General features: G+C 39.8%; 1 protein-coding gene across 1 annotated transcript in view; it reads left to right on the forward strand.

The window, feature by feature from the left end:
* The window catches only part of COLEC12 (collectin subfamily member 12), a 185,593-nt gene that overhangs the window by 82,400 nt on the left and 85,079 nt on the right, over positions 1-18,114 (forward strand). The window lies entirely within an intron of this gene.

The raw sequence follows: 18,114 nt of genomic DNA on the forward strand, positions 1-18,114 counted from the left end.
CTCAGGGGTACTTACCTTCTGAACCACATCCCCAGCCATTTTTTATTTTTATTAAGAGACAGGGTCTTGCTAAATTGTTTAGGGCCTCACTAAGTTGCTGAGGCTGGCCTCAAACTTGCAATCCTCCTACCTCAGCCTCCTGAATCCCTGGGACTTTTTTCAGATCTAGTAACTGAAGGGTCAGGGGCCTGCATATTTTGAAATCTGGCTTGGTGAGAGTTGTCTTTGTTAGCACTATTGGCATAGCTGACTTGGTCCACCTGCTTACTCTACTGTGGATTGCATCGTTCTCACTTCAAAGATGAGAACAAGCAAATTAAACAACTTGCCTAGGATCACACTATTTGCCAGTAGCTGAGCCTGCCCAGGAAAGTGAGTCTTCCAACTCAGAAGTCAGTTCTGTTTGCATGACCCCATCTACCCAGGCTCACTCTGTCTTACAGTCAGATAACATTGAATGTACCCCAACTTGTCTCTGAGTAGACTGTTGGTCAACATTAGAAATGTGAATGATTACAACTCCTCAGTGCATAAACTGCAGGCTGCCACCAACACTGTCTGAGAGGGATGTGTGTGTTCACCTTTTTTAGAGACTTTGCTGCTTCAGGAAGCTATTTAGTCCCAGTTATCACAGACTCTAAGGAAAAATTAGAAATAGTAATGGCCTCAGAAGGAGAGAGAAGTGATACGTTTCCGTATTGTTGTGAAACCCTGAACAAGTTGGTTTAATCTTTGTGAACCTTTGTCTCCTTATCTATAATCTGTCAATAATAAAATATCCTGCCTTATGGGTGGTTTTGCAAATTAAATGCATTCAAAGAAAATGCACACTAAGCTCTTAGTAAGGGCTTATACTAAGTGTTCCATGTTAGCTGTTACTCAAAGATTTTTTTTTTTAAGGTAAAGTCATGACTCTCATAGGAATGTCAAATCAACATGTGTTAATGATGTCATTAAGTCACTAATTAATGGGAGAATCTATGAGATGTTACAGAGAACTCAAGGGACAATCCAAAGAGCAGGCATGTTTAGCAGCAAACAGGAATGATGAAGTGGACTTACTTAGATGCAAAACTGCCTTTTTCTACAGAGGAAGAAGAGAATCAATTGTATTTCCATTGGACAGAATCCATTGGTGTGTTATGACTGACAGTCATTCACATTGCTGTCAGTTGTCTTAGAGTTGTAAGATCAAATGCCACAAAACATGCAGAGACCTGATAGAATCAGACAACCTGGAAGGGCATGGTAGGCAACAGTTAATCTTCTATTGACAACATTCATTAATCATTCTGGCCCATTTCAGAATTTTTCACAATTATTTTCTACCAGTTATAATTATTGCTAGTTCCTTAATTACTTCCTAGTAATGTTTTGAGGACCAATAAAATAATGTGCAATACCCCTCAACTTATGATGGGGTAACAGCCTGATGAGCCCATTGTAAATTGAAAATGCATTTAATACACCTAACCTACCCAACATCCTAGCTTAACCCAGCCTACCTTAAATGTGCTCAAAACTCTTACATTAGCCTATAGTTTGGGCAAAATCATTTCACCCAAAACCTGTTTTATAATAAAGCATTGAATATCACATGCAGTTTATTGGAAACTGGACTGAAAGTGAAAAATTGGCATTATTTTGCACCACGTTGAAGTAAAAAATTCACCGGTTGAATCATGATTATGTTGGGGACCATCTGTATATGAAAAGTGCTCTAGCAGCTCTGGTATGTTTTTTAAGTTGTATTGGAAGTATTAAAAGAGCCAGGTAAGGCAGGCCTGTCTGGGTCCTACCTCTGATTCTTTCTGTGTCACTGTGGGCTAGTCACTTAACAAAGGTTTGTGCCTTCATTTTTGTACCTTTGAGTCTTTGTGTTCAAGATTTGCTGCAAAGGGTCACCGTGAGGATTAGATGAGGTAATATATGGGAAGGTACTCTGGAGATGTGATTATATTATTGCTCCCAGATTAGGAGACTGGAGAACAAGAGATGGGGTGGTGAGTTCTTCGACTCACAAGGTCATTGTTAATTGCAAGTTATAAATCACCTGGAAAAGTCTTTAACTCAGTAACAGTGATTTATAGTACTACTGTTAGTCCAAAAACACTTTTTCAATATTCACCCACATGTCCTGATGGCTCCAGAGAGGTTAGTGGTGCCAGGAATGGTAATGTTGATGACCATGGGGGCCATGTGTCCCTAATTAAACCTATACAGACTATATTTTATTCTCTTCAACCTCTAACCCCAGGGCTGTCATTCCAGAATCTCTCTTGGTTATCCTGGAAAAAGAGGCTCCTTGAACCTGCCTATGGAGACCTAAGGAATTTGTAGGAATTGGGAAGGAAAAAACCTTTGGCCCAACACACTCCTTTCCTGGTCCAACTCTGTGTTTTGTCACTGAGAAGGGAGAAGGAGGGCTTGGAGTGAGACCAGGACATAACCCTGAGAGCAGTGAAGGGAGATGAAAAAGCCGAGGTGGGAGGGGTTGGGCCTGCTTTGGCTGGAAGAGAGAAGACCCAGCAAGGCCCTCCGGAGGGAAAGATACCTCCACAGATACCAGCTTTCTTTCCACCGAGGCTGGCCCAAGGGTAAGCAGCTTCAGCCTCAGCTCAAGGATTTGGGTTATAGAAATGGGAGGGCTTTCTGGCTAAGTTGGTGAATTCTAGGGACTCACTTAAGAAAGTTGCATTTATCGCCAGGCACGGTGGCTGCACACCTGTCATCCCAGTGGCTCAGGAGGCTGAGACAGGAGGATAGAGTTCAAAGCTAGCCTCAGCAAGGGTGAGGTGCTAAGCAACTCAGTGAGACCCTTTCTCTAAATAAAATACAAAATAGGGCTGGGGATGTGGCTCAGTGGTTGAGAGCCCCTGAGTTCAATCCCTGCTACCCAAGAAAGAAAGAAAGAAAGTAAGTTGCATGCAGTTCTTTCCTGGAAATTCTGAAGTGCCAGAAAGGGTTTCTCCTAACCTGAGAGATTGTGGATCCAGCCTCTCGAGAGGCAGACACCAGCATGATTGTCCTACCTTGTTTATTATGAGTAAGGGAGCCAGCTGAGGACAGGAGAGCCTGAGCCGTGGAACCGGGCTGCCTGTCCACCTCCTCTCCTTCCCTGTCTGTGAGGCAGCCGCAGGACACCCAGCAAGTCTGTGACATGACATTCCATGTCGCTTTCTGGTTGTGGGTCAGTTCACTGCCTTTCCTTCTACTGAGCTTCTTAAGCCGAGAGCTTGTTTTTTGTCCCTTTGTCCCCAGCCCCTACCACAGACTTGACATACAGTAGGGCTCCACATGTATTTGTTGAATGAGTACATTGAGGAAGGACTCCTTGACCAGCTCAGTTCAGGTCAACAGAAACACCCAAGACACCATGGAAATCCCATTCAAAAGCCAACTCAGGAGGCCGACCCCTGAGCCTGAGCTCCATTGAGCTGCTCACCATAAAATAGTAGGGAACCCGGGGTCCAAGTTCCAGCATTCGTAGTGAGACTATTTTCAGCTTTCTCAAAGACAGCATCTGTAAATAATCAGGCAGAAGCCTTTTATAAAACAACATAGGAAAAACCTCAAAGACTATTCTAAGGCTGCAACATTTAAACAAGATTTTTAACCCACGAGGACGCCAAGATCAACACGGAGCTTCCTGCACATAAAAGCCCAGAGTTTCATAGCAGTGTGGGGGCAAAAGCTATGATCGCATTTCCCCCTTTCTAAATTATATACTGCTTAGTGTTAATGTGAGCAGAGGGCTGGATGGAGACGGGCCTGTGGCTTACGTAAGTCCCACTTCAGCCTGCCTTCCTTCGGGGATGCGGGGTCGGTGGTGATGGGGCTGGAGGAGCCATGCGGCTGGCTGGACGGTGGAAGGCAAAAAGGTCACTTGTAGGTCATTGGGTGATTTAAGTCTTTGGTATAATTTATCATCAGACTTTTATTCCACATAGAAAAATGGTCAGGGACATTGTGCAATATTCTTTACTCCTAAGAAGATGATGTTCTGTTAAAAAAAAAATAGATGCTGTTCTGAAAATTGGATTTAGGGAGTCATCAATGCCCATTTGTAGCACATTCCAAAGTCATTTCTTTTCCTTCCCAATGAGTAGAAGGAACAAGAGGCTGTCTCCTAGTAAGATCAGAGAGATGGTGTTAAATCCCAACTTCAGATGAGCTCTTCAGTGCTCTCAGCTGCTTAACCGCCTCCCTGGGGAGAAAGACTATCGTAGAGGACTCTTCCTCTCCCACCCTGAACCAGGAGCCCCATCAGCACATTCTGGCAGAGTCCACCTCAGTTATAAATGAGTACAAAAACAAGAGTGCTCCAAAGCCTTCCTTAACTTCAGGCCAGCCCTGGGTACAGGGGGCCAGTATGATATGATATTACTGAAAGTCCAGTCTGTTTCCCTCCAAATCTCACCTGCTGGTTTCTCAAGTTACTTGGAATTTCCATTTGGAAGAGTCACTTTGTAAGGCTCCTCTGGGAAGACATGCATTAAAACCGAGAAGGCTGCTATTTGAAAAACTATCAGATTTTTTTCCCTCTTCATATTGTATAAACTGTAACAAAAACTGATTTTTATGTTGTTTTTATTAAGAATTTTTCTTAAAAAATAGTGTTGATATTAATTTTAATCCTGCATGTTATGTCTTGAGGGAAAGGCTACAGCTTCCTTTTTATATTTCTACTTAGCACAGTGTCTGGTTCCTGGTCTAGACCCGATAAAAGATTGTTTTGAACAAACGAGAAGAACATTTATCAGGCAAAAGCTCCTGTTGGATCCAGTGGTTCATATTTCTGCAAATTTGAGAAATTTCTATGAACAAAAATATTCAAATGGGAATTTAAAAAGAGCATTTAATATAATTTTCAGTAATTCATACTTTTTTACTTTTTGGGTACTGTATCTAAAATTGTGCCGATATCTCCTCACATTTCCACATGTCCATACTTAGAATGTCATGCATAGACTGCATGTAAACACATACATATATTTCACAAAGCTACTGAAAATGTAGATTGTTAACAGCAGTTATCTCTGGGGGAGGAGAGGAAAATTGGAAAAGAGTAAAGGGAACTTTCACATTTTAACCCTTACATGGTTCTCCTTGTTTGAATTCTTCTTTTAAGGGTATTTCTCTGGTTCTTAACATTGGCCTGAGATTTACTAAACATTCTTTCAGTGTTAAACACATATGTGAATTGTTCAAAAAAGTGGCATAAAAATTTGACTTAGATATTCGACTTTGGCGTTGTTATGAAAGGGATGAAACTGAATTGAGGACTTAGGAAAGGGTATGTGAGCTGAGTCTATTGCTAGACCTGGCTATCAGAAATCAAGGAAGAGCACTGGCTTGTCATTGGGAAGCTGCATATTTTCTGCTCTGAAAAACCTGTCCCAAATTAACTAATTGGGTGCTGCTGACAAATAACAGTCCTAATTGTAGGTATCCCTGTGATTTATCTGTTGACTGACTGAGGCCAATAGCCTGACAGGAAGATCACTAAGACTTGACCTGTTCAACTGAGAAGGACGGACTGGCAATACCGTTGGACAGGCCACAGGGCTAACAAGGCTGTCTAGGAAGAGGACAAAAATCCAGTGGCTCAAGTACCAGCAATTTGCCTGAGTCACCAGCTAGACCTGCCCTAGAGATGGATGTCCAAAAATTGGAAGGACGTATGAGAACTCAGCCTCCATTCAGCTGGCATGACCCAAAGGCAATCACCCCCACCCCCATGTTTTTGTTCCTCATCTTGGAATCGAGTTGGAGACATTTATAAAACATTTGAATGCAGCTTAGGGTCTATTTGCCAAGGCTGGGAGAAAAATTCCAATGGCAGCAACGTCTAGATAAGAAAACTATCAGTACTCAGACATTGGAGTCCAGCATTTTGACCAAATGAGAAAAGTGCCACTCGGCCTCAGTCTGGGTGGCAGAGTCCTTTTAAATGTGGCCACAGCATAGACTTCCAGTGCATTGTTCCTGCTACAAAGTAGGTGATTCAAGCCACTGGCTTCCTAAATTAAAGGCATAAAAAGGCAGACATGTAATTCTTTTAATTACACATTCTTTTCCTCCTACATTCCTTTGAATCATTCCCGATGGCCTCCTGCTTCATCAACCTACAAGCAGAAAATGAGCTGCTGTAAATGTGGAGGATCTGTAAAGAATGATGACCTCAACTCATTAAAAAAAAAAAAACTATCATTTTTCTCAAAGAAAAATGAATGTACCACGTTTAGAAGTTTAGAAGACATGAAATCTGATTTCTGCTGATTATACAGAAAAGTCAAGCATTTCAGGATAGAAGTGAGTCCTACCTATGTATATTTTTTGTCATCTGCTCTCTAAGATGGGCTATTAATAAGATACATATATTTTTATCATCAGGTAAGAAGATTCCATTTCACTTTTTTTTAATTGGAGTATATGTAACCCTAATATGGAGTTTTTATAATTCAGTAACAAATGGACTTTATTTTCAGAAGCCCCATGGTCCTTCTCCACTTAAAGCTGTGTGACATAGGCCCTGGCCTATATTCAGGGTTTCCATGGGAAAGGCAAGGCAGGGAGGGTAAAGGGTTGAGGATTAGCTAGCTTGAACAATTTCTGCTCACTCCCTACTACAGATGTGGTTCCTAGTTGCCTGATTCCTGGCCCTGGTATAATTAAGTCTTGGGAATTACTGCCTTCTGGGTTATAAGGACCAGAGAAGGGAGGTATGACTCTTGACTGGTTAGTTTGCATATCAAAGACCTGCTCCCATTTGGGTCTTCTGTTATCTCTAAGAATTGGCTGGCCCCAGGAGGGAAGGGTGGTCTCTCTCCAAGTAAAAAGGTTAAAATGTCACAACATTATAACATACAGAAGATAAGAAATATCTATACAATTTAAACAAGCGTAACTTATTTGTTTATTTGACTCTTTCCCAGTTCCTTCTTGTGGAGTTGCACAGTCATTTGCAAATATATTCTGGTTGATCCAAGCCTGAAATAATTTTCCAAGAACTTCACTTGAGGGGAGTGGGGATTGTCCAGAACCAGAGACTTTTTAAGGACATTTTAGAATTTTAGAGTTTTTTCCTTTCTATTGTATTCTTTAAACAGATTTATTCTCTGAATATTTTACAACCTAATGAAGCTCCTTTTTCGTTGTAATTGGTGATACTGAGGAATCACTGCATTTTGCCTTAAGTTCTGAGACCCCCACTGACAGCTTAGATAGAGGATAAAAATTTCCTGTTCTAAGACTGAAGCAACTTTGGAGCTGAAATTTCATTTTAGTAACACACACATTCATACATGGCCATCAAACATTTTATCATTTGTATTCAGGTAATTGACCAGTTATCTGTTGAGGTGAAACCATTCAAAAATTTAGCATCTTAAAACAAATTTTTGTTGTCGTAGCTCTGCTGCTCTGGGTCAGGAATTGAGGCAGTATGGCAGGCCCAGCTCTCCTCTGGGTTGCAATCCAAGGTCTTGGCTGGCCTGACAGCAATGACCAGAAGTTAGCATTGCTGCAGATGGCCCGGCAGCTCTCTCCTCCCATGACCTCTCCATGTGACCAGCTTGGGCTTCCTCACAGGATGGCAGCCTCAGGAAAGTCAGACATCTTACAAGGGCTTCGAGAGCCCAACTGCCAAGACTCACAAGATGGGAGCTGCTGGTCTCTGAAGATTTTCTCTGGACATTGGCACCGCATCTTCTCTGCCATAGTCTGGCAGTTAAATTTTCAAAGACCCACTGACCCCACCCTAGAGATTCAAGGAGGGGGACATAGACTTCACTTCTTAATGAGGGGAAGAGCAAAGAATCTTTAATCTATCACAGATAATAAATGAATAATCCTGGGCATTTAGCATATCTACAAAAATATTGTTCTTGTTTTACTTTGCACCTGCCTTAAGAAGGTGGAAATAGACCACTGTGGTTCACTTCAGAGTTCTTTCTGTGTAAAGATTATGGACAGCAAGTGTGTGTGTGTGTGTGTGTGTGTGTGTGTGTGTGTGTGTTATTAAGGACTAGGCAAGCACCTTACTACTGAGCTACATCTGTAGCCCTTCTAATTTTTTTTTCTTGAGAAAGGGTCTCACCAATTTTTCTAGGCTGTCTTTGAATTTTCTATCCTCCTGCCTCTGCCTCCGAAGTGTTTGGGATTACAAACATATACTGTGCTTACATTGACAGCAAAATTTTGATGGAAACATTTTGACTTCAAATTCCAATTATGACCCATAATCATTTAGTGTATCTATACATATAAGCATGATGCATTATATTTCTTAGAGATTTTCCAGAGAATTTTATGATATATTATGTAAGCCCTATATCAGGTTTGGATATAATCTCTTTTTTGTAGATGAGGAAGGTGAGGGGCTGAAGGGTTAAGTGACTTGTCCATATCACATAACTGGCTACCAATGGTGGCAGAGCAGAAACAGAATTAGGTTAGTTTTTATTTTCACTAATAACTATCTGGAATTCTTTAGTATGGGTAGAAGTAAACTGAAGACCATAATAAGGGACTTTTTCTAGAGAGATAATTTTCAAAATTTATCTCCTAGAATGAATAATAGAGCCTTTGTACCAGGCAAATACTTGGTATTTTCATGGCTTTCATTCCTTTTTTTAAATATTTATTTTTTAGGTGTAGATGGACACAACACAATGCCTTTATTTTTATGTGGTGCTGAGGATCCAACCCGGGCCCTGCCCGTGCTAGGCGAGCGCTTCACCGCTGAGCCACAATCCCAGCCCCATGGCTTTCATTCTTAGGAAGTATTTTCACACCTGTTATCTACTTTGCTCCACATACTGATCCCATGAGAGAGTTGTTATTAGGGACACTACTTTTCAGATGGGGAAACAGAGATACAGAGAAGTTAAATGAACTGCCCATGGATCACATGGCTAACCCCGAGCCTAGGACTTTAACTCTGAATCCTGTCATTTCTTACCCTGTTCTCCACCTCTCCACCCTGGTGTCCTGGCCTTCCATGACATGGATCATGCACACACTTACAGAGCGGGGTCATCCTCCCAACAAAAGAAAATGACAGGCCTCTGAGGACTGAGTCACCCTGAGTGGTTAAGAGAAAGGCAAAAGGATCAGAGAACCCCCAGCCCCACTAGAGGAAATGGGGAACACCAATACGGGCAGTTTTAATTTTGTCTGTTTCCAGGGAGATCTAGTTCTGTTATGATTTCTCCTGATGCATGTGAAATCAGTTGCTACAGCAATGACCAGTGTTTCTTGGAACTTGCTGACAGCAGCAGGCCTCGGGAATGAAATCTTTCCTCTGTTGGTGATGTCGCTGAGGCTGGCTCCACCATTTCAGCACCTCTTCCATGTCCATCTCTCACCATGGGCTCTTCCTGGCCAGAAGATAGGGAAAGACAAGTCTGTGCCTCAGTCACTAAATAGTTATGTTGACAGTGGCCTTAGGAATATGACTCAGCTAGAGTCCACAGGGACAGGAACCTTGTCTGTGTCAATCATCACTGTAACCCTTAGAGCAATGCCTGGCTCAAGTGCTCTTAATACTTCAGTCATCTTAATAACCAGGCTGTGATCAGTACCTCACTAGGTGTTCTTGGCTGGGTCTTTACTATTTTCAGTTTGCTTTTGCTTTTTGATTGAAATTTTGAGAGAAGGAGCAAAATGTCCAGTTTGCATTTTTATCTGTTGCACCTTTGGGTTTCTTATCTTTCCATTTCATTTTGAAGTTCTGGGAATCAGATTCTGCGTATCATTCCTACTAGGCAAGCCCTCTACCACTGAGCCACAATCCTAGCCAATCCTTGGGTTTCTTTAAGAAAAGAACTGGAGGATCTAGACCAAGAGGTTTAGAAGTCACCTCCCCATCTCACAAATATGTTACCTACTTTTTCTGCCACAATGATACCACAATGAGGGTAGTGAAAAGCAGTAGCCTGACCAGGAATCAGTGCTATTGATGATCATCTGGTATTTTTCTTCAGCTTATTTGGGGCCTGACATACTCAACAGCAGACTATCGAGTAGCTGAAGAAAGACAGATGTGAATTACAGTATAATTAGGTTCATATGTCACTATGACAGGCAACTGAGTAAACCTCTGTGTTATTGCACACTTAGCCAGAAAAGTCAGAAAGCTGTTTATTCCATTTCTTAGGCCTTGAAGAGCCAGATTCTTTTCTTTGGTGACGGATACCTGTCTGCCAATGCTTTCATAGGAGCTTCTAGGGGTGTAAATGCAAAGCCTTTTAGATGTCAAGAGAAGTCACCAGATGAGATGGCTTCATGTGTTCATATGGCAATCAAGGCAACTTCTATAAATAATTCATATCATATCTATTATGGGAGATACAAAAATTAGTATGTGACAGTTAAATAATTATAATTTAGGCACTACCTCCCCCCCTCAATAAGAGTATCTCATTGTGCAAAATGATTTGGTGGTGTCCAGAAGGTCTGGAGCAGGGTGGTGAAGAGTTAGGACTAACTTTGGGTCTTGTGATGGGAATTCCCATTTGGCATGGAGTCAGCTTTGTGAGGATGTGGGTATTATCTCACCCGTAGGACTGGGAGAACAGAATATCATACTGAGGAAAAGGCAGTCATAAGCAAAGACAGAAAACCTAGGTAGGAGCCCTAGCTCTGCAGTTTGCTTGTTTTCTGATGTCAGGTTGGTTCTCGAGCTTCTTTGAGCCTTAGTTATCTCATCTGCAAAATGCAGACGGCACACTAATTCTTATATCACATGGAATTGTTGCTATGTGCAAATGAAATAATGGTAAGAAACTGCAAAACTTCATCAAGTGTTGGCCATCACCTTGACTCTATAATGTATGCAATTCTGGTGAGATTATAAGTAATAATTTCATTCAAGTTTGCTTGAAACTATTACTTGAATGAAAGATTTTTTTTTTGATCTTTTATAAAGTCAGTGTTCTGTTTTGTCACATGCTTTTTCTGTATTTTTTTTTTTAGAGAGAGAATTTTTTAATATTTATTTTTAGTTTTCGGCAGACACAACATCTTTGTTTGTATGTGGTGCTGAGGATCAAACCCGGGCCGCACACATGCCAGGCGAGCGCGCTACCACTTGAGCCACATCCCCAGCCCTTTTTCTGTATTTTTTGATACTCATATGATTTTTCTTTTTTGATCTGTTAATATGGTGGATTACGTGGACTGGTTTTTCACATTTTGAACCACCTTTTGCATCCTGTAACTAGCTTTTCTTGGTTATGGTATGTCATTGTTTTTATACTATATGTTAAATTATATTCACTAATACTTTGTTGAAGATTTCTGTATCTGTATTCATGAGGGATATTGATCTGTAGGTTTTAGGGGTTATTCTTTTTGTTTTGTTCCTGTTTTGTTACAGTCTTTGGCATTGGTTATGCAGTACGCTAGCTTCATACATTTAATTGGGAGGTTTCCTCCTCTTCTGTTTGGTGAATGAGATTGTATAGAACTAGTGCTAAACATTTGGTAGAATTCACCAGGAAAACCGTCTAGGTCTGAAGAGATCTTTTAGAGTGTTTTTTTCTTCCTTTTTTTTTATTGATAAAGTGTACATAACTCAGTGTTAGAGCATGCATGAGTCCCTTGGTTCAATCCCCAGCTTTAAAAAAAAAAAAAAAAAAGCCCCCTCAGGCCTGGGATTGTGGCTCAGTGGTAGAGCACTTGCCTAGCATGTGTGAGGCACTGGGTTCAATCCTCAGCACCACATAAAAATAAACAAAAAAATAAAGGTATTGTGTTCATATATGACTAAAAAAAAACATTAAAAAGAGCCCCTTATCCATTTTTAAATATGCAATTCAGTGGCATTAAGTACATTCATATTTTTACAAAGCCATGATTACCTTCATGCTCCAGAGCTCTTTCCATCTTGCAAAACTGAAACTGAACCCATTAAAGAATAATACTACCTCTCTCCCTTTATCCAGCTTCTGACAATCATGATTCCATTTTTGTCTCTATAAATATTTTTGAGTTTTAGAGTACCTTATATAAGTGTAATCACAGAAAATCTTTTTGATTGATTTATTTTTCTTAATATAATGTCTTCAAGTTTCATCTATGTTGTAGTTTGTCAGAATTTTGTTATACGTATATACCATATTTTACTTATCCATTAATTTCTCCATGGACAGATGGATTCCTCTTTAGAAAGCTTTAAAATTATAAATTCATATTCCTTAATAGGGCTACTCAAGTTATTCATCTTAGATGTATTGCAGTAGTTATATTTTTTAAAGGAATTTGTTCATTTCACAGAACTTGTCAAACTTCTTCATGCAGAAGTTCTTGCTATTCCTTTATTATCCTTTTGATATCTGTAGGGTCCGTAGTGATTCCCTGTTTCATTCCTGATATTAGTAACTTGTATCTTCTCTTTTATCCTTTGCCCGTCTAGTTGCTAAAGATTTGTCCATTTCATTATCTTTGTAAACAACCAGCTCTTTGTTTTACTCTTCACTTTATTGTTTTTCAGTTTTATTTTTGTGGTTTTCTACTGTTTATTATTTTCTTCCTGCTGATTGCTTTGGGTTTATTTTGCTTTCTTTTTCTAGGTTCATGTGGTGGGAGTTTAGATTCATGATTCATCCATCCTCATTTCTAAATTTTTAAAATTTAATGCTTGTAAATTTCCTTCTCAGCACTGATTTAACTATGTCCCACAAACGCTGATGTGTTGTATTTTCATTTTCATTAATTCATTGTTCCTTTGAGACTTCCTTTTTTACCCATAGATTTTTTTTTAGCAGTTAGTTGTTTAATACCTAAGTGTATGGAGATTTTACTGTTGTTATCTTTCTGTTAGTCATTTCTAGTTTGAATCCATGGGGGTTACAGAACACATTCTGTAGGCTTCAATTCTTTTAAGTTTGATTAGGTTTGTTTTATATGGTCTGTCTTGTTCTGTGGTCTTTCTTGTTATATGCTCTGTGAGCACTACAAGAGTGTATTCTGCAGTTGTTGGGTGGAATGTTCTATAAATGATGATTAGGCCCTGCTGATTGGTAGTATTGAGTTCTTTTCTGTCCTCACTGATTCTGTTGATAACAGTTTCTTATTTTTTTATTTTTATTATTTAAATTTTTTAAAAATTTGCAACAGCAGAATGTATTTTGACATATCATTTGTACATGGAGTACAAATTCCCATTCTTGTGGTTGTACGTTCTTGTGGAGTTACATTGGTTGTGTATTCATGTATGAACATAGAAAAGATATGTCTGAGTCATTCTACTGTCTTTCCCATTCCCATCCTCCCTCTTTTCCCCCTGGGGAATCCAGTGAACCTCCTCTTCCTCTACCCAACCCTGCCCCATCCTGTTGTGAGTCAGCATCCACATGTGAGAGAGAACATTTGGCCCTTGGTTTTTGGAATTGGCTTATTTCACTTAGTATCACAGCTTCCAGTTCCATCCATTTGCCAGCAAATGCCATAATTTCATTATTCTTTATGGCTGGGTAATATTCCATGGTGTATATGTACCACTGTTGATGAAAATTTCAACCAATTGTTGAAAGAAGGGAGCTGAAACCCCCAACTTTAATTTTTAATTTGTTTATTACTCCTTTTATTGTATCAGTTTTATTTCACATGCTTTGTAGCTCTGGTGTTTCATACCCACACATTTTCCTGTTTTGAATTCCCGTGTCTTCTTTGGACGGAACCTGTTATCGTTAGTGTGTTAGCCATCTTTGTAATCACTGTGACACAATACTTGAGAAAACCAACTTGAAGGAGGAAAGATTTATTTTGGCTCACAGTTTGGAGGTTTCAGTCCATGGTTGGCCGACTCCATTGTCCTGGGCCTGTGGTGAGTATGTGTCCATCATGGTGGAAGGACGTGGTAGGGCAAAGCGGCCCACTTGTTTGTTAGGTGGGAAACAGTAAGAGAGTGAGAGGGAGGATAGAGACATGATATTCCTAGTAACCTACTTCCTCTAGCTAGTCTCCATCTCTTAAAGTCTCCTCCACCTCCCAGTAGTGCCATTGCTATGAATCCTTCAGTGGATTCATCCACTGATGAGGTCAGAGTCCTTGTGACCAATCACTTCCCAGCCATTGACAGCCATGCCCGTTAACACAGGAGCCTGTGTGGGACGTTCCAGATCCAAATCATAACAGTTAGGTAGTATCCCTCTGTATCTCTGGTTATTTGCTTTTCCTGCAGTTCACTTTATCTGATATTAACACAGCAATTTCTGCTTTCTTTTGATAAATGATTATATCATATATCATCTTACTTTCAATCTTCCTGTATTGTTAAATTTAAAATGAGTTTCTGGTAGATGGCGTATAATTGAATCATGTTTTCTAATCCACTCTTCTGTTCTCCACCTTTGGTTTATTTAGACCATTGGCTTTTAATGTAATTATTGACGTATTAAGGTTGAAGTCTGTCGTTTTATTTTTTGTCATTGTTTTCTCTTTTATGATGCTGGGGATTGAACCCAGAGATGTAGAAGTACTTGGCAAGCACTCTACCACTGAGCTATACCCCCAGCCGTGGTCTTGCTATGTGGCCCAGGCTGATCTTAAATTCTGGAGCTCAAGGGATTCTTCTGCTTTAGCCTTCCAAGTGGCCATTGGCCGTCGTCATTTTCTTACCTTTCAGTGGGTAACCTGAACATTTTTTAGAAATTTCTTTTGATTGATTCATAGTTTTTTTTTTTTTTTTTTTTTTTTTTTTTTTTTTTTTTTTTTTTAGCGTTTCTCTTTGTATAACTTTTTTGTTTTAGGTGCTACGTGATAGATCTATTGAACTACCACAGCCTACTGCTACTGGCATTAGTTCACTTGAAGTCTTACTTCCTGTTCAGCTTCCTTTATTTATCATACATTTGTCTTAAATATTTCATCTATATCCATTTAGAACCAGATCCGTTTTAGATTTTTTTTGCTTTATCCTCAAGCATAATTTAGGAAAAAGAGGAATAGCCTATTGCGTTTGTCTAAGTTTTTGCTTGCTTTTGCCTATACTGTTGCTTACTAGTTCTTCCTTCCTGAGTTTCCAACATTTCTTCTTTTCTTTCATATTTTGAGAAATTCCTTCAGAGTAGATCTATTGGCAACAACTGCTTTAAGTTTTATGTCCTCTCAGAATATCTTCATTTTTCTCTTTCATTCCTGAAAGATATTTGTGCTGGGTATAGGATTTCGGTTTTATCAGCCCTTTTCTTTCAGCACTTGAAAAATACTTTTCCATTTCCTCCTGGATTCCATGTTTTCTGATGAGAAAACCACTGATATTTGAATTCCCTTTCTGTCTGTTGTTTCTCTCTTGCTGCTTTCACAATGTTTCATCTTTCATTTTAATTACATTGTGTCACAGTGTGAATTTCTTTGACTTTATCCTTTTTTGGCTTCACTCATCTTCTGAGTCTTCAGGCTTATGTGTTTTTCCAAATATGGGAAGTTTCCTAACTGTTTTTAATTCAGTACTTTCTAACCACTCCTTCCCTCTTCTTCCAGGATTCTATGACATGAATATTAGTTTGTTTTTGTGGTTGTTGTTGTTATAGTCTCTAAGTGTCTGTTCAATTTCTTCTTAAAAAAATCTTTGCAGATGGGGCTGGGATTGTGGCTCAGCGGTAGAGCGCTCGCCTAGCACAGGCAGGACCTGTGCTAGGTCCTGGGTTCGATCCTCAGCACCACATAAAAATAAACTCATTGTGTTGTGTTCATCTACACCTAAAAAATAAATATTAAAAAAAATCTTTGCAGATAATCCTAAAATCTCTATCATATAGGTATTGACATCTATTGATTGCTATTTTTTTATTAATGTGAATATACTTAATACCACTGAACTGTGCGGGGGGGGGGGCGTATTTCTCATATATATGAAAATGGTTGGGTTGGTGAATTTTTCTTGTTTTCACAATATCATCTGGATTCAGCTTGACCCCAGAGTTCATTAAATTTGAGATCTTCCTGCTTCTTGGTATGATGAGTTATTTCAATTGAAGCCAGAATATTTTTACATTGTATTATGAGACTCTGGATTGTATCAAACCCCTCTGATTTAAGTTTTTTTTTTGACATGAATTTGTTTGGGGAAGGATGAGCATCACCATATTACTGCTTAGGTGGAGTTAGAAACTCAGGTTCTAACTGGATCTCCACTGAGTTTCATTCTTTTTTGTTATTAAGCATGATTTATGGACAGGGGTGGGAGATCCAGCTCTCCACTTGGTTTCCTTTGATAACACAGTGGGGGTGACCCTGTTCTCAGCAGCAATGAAGATTCCATCTCTCCACCTCGGGTTTGCTGTTATGGGTAGAGGTGGGGCCCCAGTGTGTTCTGTGGTGTGTGGCTGAACAGGCTTTTGTTGGTATTCCTTTTTTCTTTTGGGGTGGGGTGGGGGCTGTGACTATCCACGTTTTCAGGTTGCTGCCTCCTTCACCTCCAACTCTGAATAGATGCAGCAGTAAGACACCAGAGAAGCTCAGCAGTGTGTTGTTCTATGAGCCATGAGCTCTCTGTGCAGCTTGCCTTTTCTCTACCTCTCAGAGTCTTCCGTTTGTTTTCTGTCTACACTCAACAGGAGTAATGGGGAAAAGTACGTCTACTTCAGCTCCCAGAAGCAGAAGTCCTGGAACTTTCATTTTTAGTCAGCTTGGTTTTTTAAGCTCAATATTTTATGAGCATGCCACACCACTTAACAAACCAGAAGGATCCCCAGCCACCTGCAGGAAGCACTTGTTTCCAGGATTTATGTAAGAGGAAAAGAGTCTGCCGTGTGCTTGGCACTTTATGCATGATTTCACTTAATCCTCAGAAGAATGCCACCAGGAGGGTATTATTAACCCTGATTTATAGAGGGGAGAACTGAGGTTCAGAGAAATTAAGTAACTTGTTCCAGATCACACAGCTAGTGGTCGGCAGAGTTAGGTCTCGAAGTCAACTCTGCTCATGTTTTTTCTCCATCACATCCTTCAGGGAGCTTGTTAGCTCAATGAGGACAGAGGTGCTCTTTGGGGCTATCTCTGAATGCCTTGCCTAGGAAATCCATACCACTCCAAGGCAGTTTTCAGGTGGATGGAACATTCATATTGTGGTTATGTGTGTAAGCATAGTTACAGAGGAGTCCCACACTTAACGTAGGTAGTTAATAAATATCTGCAGGATCAAATCAGTGAAAGATTCTACAATATTAACATTTTCTGCTATTGCTATTTAAGCCATGCCCATGATATCATGCACTGATTACACAAATGAATAAATACCTACAAGATCACAAATAAAGCAACTCATTGGTGCACTTTATAAGAATGCTGGCTTTGGAGGTAAGGAGATATTTCCTTTTTTTCTATTATTTAAAATTTGTTCTTTTTAGATAGACATGACAGTAAGTATATTTTGACATACATGAAGTATAACTTCGTATTCTTGTCCTTGCATGTGCTGTGGAGTTACACCGGTCATATATTCATATATGGATGTGGGAAGTTGTGTCAGATTCATTCTAATGTCTTTCCTATTCCCATCCCCTTCCTTCATCCCTTTTTGTCTTATCCAGTGAACGTCTGTTCTCCCTGTTGCCCCTTCTTGTGTGTAAGCATCTGCATATCAGAAAGAACATCTGGCCTTTGGTGTTTTGGGGATCGGCTTATTAAAGAGATATTTCTTTTAGAACCTAAAACATTTCCCGCAGAATATCCAGATAGTTTTATTTTAGTTGGAAAAATTCGTTGACTCTGTTTAAAATAAATAAGCTGATAGTAATTGTGGTACACAATCATTTCTGAGCCAGGTATTTCAATCTCTACTTTAGTGTGAAACATGTTATTATGGTGGATTATTTTCTAAGGCGTTCTGTACATTAATGAGTTTAGATCTATTTCCTGTCACTGCAATTTGACTTTTTCTTTCTTTTTTTTTTAATATTTATTTTTTAGTTCTCAGCGGACACAACATCTTTGTTGGTATGTGGTGCTGAGGATCGAACCCGGGCCGCACGCATGCCAGGCGAGCGAGCTACCTCTTGAGCCACATCCCCAGCTCCCACTGCAATTTGACTTTAAGAAATAATCTTAAATCTCTCTTTTCCCTCCCTTTTGCTCTTTCCCTATTTTTTTCTTTCTCAATAT

Source organism: Spermophilus citellus (genome assembly GCF_964194105.1).
Source record: "Spermophilus citellus genome assembly, chromosome: 12".
Taxonomy (NCBI): domain Eukaryota; kingdom Metazoa; phylum Chordata; class Mammalia; order Rodentia; family Sciuridae; genus Spermophilus; species Spermophilus citellus.